Below are 3,714 nucleotides of genomic sequence, written 5' to 3'. Positions count from 1 at the left end.
TTCCGACCAAAAATCGCCTTCTTGACATATATTCATAAGATTTGTTTTAAGAATCATTTATTCAAGGATCTACAAAAATCTTCTTTTTTTTGGTTTTTTCCAGCTCCTTCTGATTTTTTGAGTATTTTTAAGAAAACTTCTTTTTAGGGACCATCTTGGATTTAAAATCATGGATATTTAATAATATTGTAAGGTATCCTTATCGAAAATTATCTAAACAATTTATGAATTTTTTAAGTGTTTTCTTAAATAACATCTTGGATTTTTTATTGATATTCGGACCGCAATAGGACATTTTCTACAAACAATTCAGATTCCACTGTCCGAAAAGAATGATTTTTTTAAAAACTATTTTCACTTTTTTTCAAGCTCATCCTTGCTTTTGAATTTTTTTCAAGTACCCCATGACCCATAAACGTGGAATTTTTATAAATTTTATGGAATTTAAGGATCTACAAAAATCGTGATTTTTAAGATTTTTTCTAGCATTTTCCGAACTAGAATCTTTTTTTTTTGGAAAACTTTTTTTTTAGATACCATCTTACCGAAAATCATGAACGTTTAACAATATTGCAAGGTCTCCTTGTGTTTTAAATAGTTTATGGATTGATGATTTTTCAATGATTTTCTAACTGCAATAGGACATTTCTTTAAGAATTTGTGCCCCTGAACCAAGAGTCGTAAATTATTAAATATTTTTTCTATGGTCTAGTGAATTTTAAAAATATTTTTTAAGGACTGTTTTTAAAAAAAAAAAAAAATCAACGTTATTACAGGGCCACAGGGAGGTAGAATAAAAAATAAGAATTTTCTCCATAAATTGTATTTAAAAATACCGTGAATTTTTTCCGAAAACATCTCAACTAAAAATCTTATTTTTTTTCAAGAACCTTCTAATCAAAAATAGTTATTTTTGATGTATTTTTATTTAGTAAAATATATTTATTGCGAATAATTTACACATCTTACTCGTATTTGAAACAGAAAGAATTGAAATCGTCAAATAAAGATTCATAACATTTCTGCAAATGAGAAATTGTATACTTTTTAAAAGTTTTATTTTATTTTATTTCACTAAAACCAAATTTCAGTGAACACCATGTTCTCTATTCTCCATATTGGTATTGAATTTCATGCAGCTCAAGAAAAACTTCTACCACCCAACCCCCATTACCAAAATTCAAGTTTCATACAAAACAACAACAAACGGAACAAACACTCTCCACAAAATTTGTTGGAAAACAAGTTTGCAGGTGCAGTCAAAGGAAAATTTGTTCCACTCAGTTGACATAAACAAGGGCAAATATTTTCCACGTCATCTTCGTGTCACACATCGCAATTCGGATTATCGTCCCTGTTTTTGTTGTTCTTCTTATCCATGCTGTGTTAAACAGCATCAGTTCCAGTTGGAATACAAACCCACACACAACAACAAAGCGAGAGGACATAAAATTAGAAATCATTTGCCTAATCGTCCTGTTACGTGTTTCTATGTCTAGCTGGACTGGATGCTATGCAATGTCACCCAGGGTGGCTTTATAGGTGTTTTGTTGTATCCCTCCCCTCTCCAACCAAAAAATAACTTGGCTAAACCTTAACAACCACTCGCTGGCTGGCTGACTGACTGAAACATATTTTCACGCAAAAACTCAACACGGAAAACTTTGTCGAAAAAAGGCATAAAACGTTTTACTTAAAAATCCGTAAAATCGTATTTCGTCATGCATTGTTCGATAGATGGAGTTGGTTGGCCCTTGCGGCAATTGTCGTTTGTATTTGTGTTGTTGTTGGCAGGACACCGTAGTGATGGAAGGTGTCGAATTGTTGCTGTATCTGTGGAAATGCAAGCAGAATAAAAAGCTTCAAAGTAACATAAGCAACACTTGCAACGCGAAGCAGGTTTTAGTTGGGAAAGGAAATACACTCGAAGAAAAATGTTAGCAAAACCAATGGCGAAGGTTGAATATTTAGATATGTTGAAGTTTTCAAATATAATTATTAAACGGAAATCGTACCATCAAGAATGATTTTGTTGTATGATATCAACAAATACACATGACAAAAAATCTGCGATACGATTTTTAAATATATTCTTGCAAATGTTGTGAAAAAAATTGAAAAAAAATCAAAAATATAAAGCAATAAATGGTAGAAGCCCTGGAAATTGAAGAAGAAAATTACGGTTTTCTTAGGTACATCTATACGGGGTGAGATAAAAAAAAAGCTGCAACAAAGTCAAACGCCATAATTTTATTTTTTTTTTTTAATTTTATTGAATGGAAGCAAAAAATGTCGGAAATAACATCAAATTTTAGAATAAGTTTAGATTTCTTCCAATTGGTCACCCTTGGCACAAATTATGGCCTTCAAACGGCCAATGATACCGTCACACGCTGCCCGAATGTTGCTCCGAGGTATTTTGGCCCATTCCCGTCGAAGCTCTTGTTTGGGGTGATCGACAATTTGGTATTTTTTAGTACCAAACTTGCTTTCCAAAATACTCCAGACACAATAGTCCGACGGATTGGGTAGCGCGTGATGAGTGGGATGGTGCTGAGTCCTGTTGGAATGTCCAAGGTCTGTGGCCAAAATGTTTGCATGCGCAAGGCTTTAATACACACTCCAGAATATTTTCGCGATAATATTCGTCATTTATTCTGATGCCACGGTCGAATAATACGAGCGGAGAGCGATCGTCGGCTGTTATGGCGGCCCACACCATCAGCATGGCCGGCGCTTAAGTAGTTCTGGTGGCCAACCGAAGGTGCACATTTTCAGCTGACCTCTTTGGCAAGGAAACATGATCATTTTGTTTGTTTACAAACTGCTGGACAACGAATGTTTTTTCATCGGAGAAAACCAAATTCGACAGTTTATCACATTCGGCCAAGTGAAGCAACTCTTTAGCTCTTTTGAGTCTATTTCATTTCTGTTGCAGTGTAAGTTCTTGCACTTCTTGGAATTTCAATGGCTTCACCCCGAGCTCATTTTTCAATATTTGCCGAATGGAATATTGCGATATGTTCAGCTCACGAACCATTTTTCGTCCACTACGACGTGGGCTTCGATCAAGTCGCTTTGTTTACTTTTCGAACCATTTCTGCTGATGTTGCTGTTTTTCTCAGTCCACTTTCTTAACGTCGGGCTACGCTACCAGTATCACGGTAACGAGAGATGGTACAAGACACAAAAAATTTATTCACATTTAAATGCTGGAGTGCTCTAACGATAGGTACTTGTGGTTTTCAGCCAAATATAAAGAAATCACACTATCACTCTTAAATTCCATTACGAATAACTTTTTTTCTGGAAAATTCTCACCAAAATGCTTTTGTAGGCTTGTAAACAATATAATGAGCTGTCTCTGGAATAATTTTAACAGCTGTCGGACGAGTGGCATACGAATGAGAGCAGTCTGAAGTTGGTTGCAGTTTTTTCATCTCAACCTGTATATATTTCCCCCAACGGCGCATTGTTTCGGAACATCCTCCGAATTTGTATTGAAACGTTTCTAATGTCCTCGCAACTTTTTGGTTTTACCAAATCAAAAATTAAAGGACATATTTACCGTAAAAATAAAATAAATGTTGAATATACCACTAACCTTTAAATAACTTTAAACTCTTAAACGTTTATTCCCTTAACTTACACTTGTTTTATTGCTCTCAACAACAAACAATCATAAATACTGCCCTAACATAATAATTCTTCTCC

Source organism: Musca domestica, unplaced genomic scaffold, assembly GCF_030504385.1.
Source record: "Musca domestica strain aabys unplaced genomic scaffold, Musca_domestica.polishedcontigs.V.1.1 74, whole genome shotgun sequence".
NCBI lineage: Eukaryota > Metazoa > Arthropoda > Insecta > Diptera > Muscidae > Musca > Musca domestica.
The sequence above is the reverse complement of the archived record's forward strand: the minus strand, read 5'-3'. Positions refer to the sequence as shown.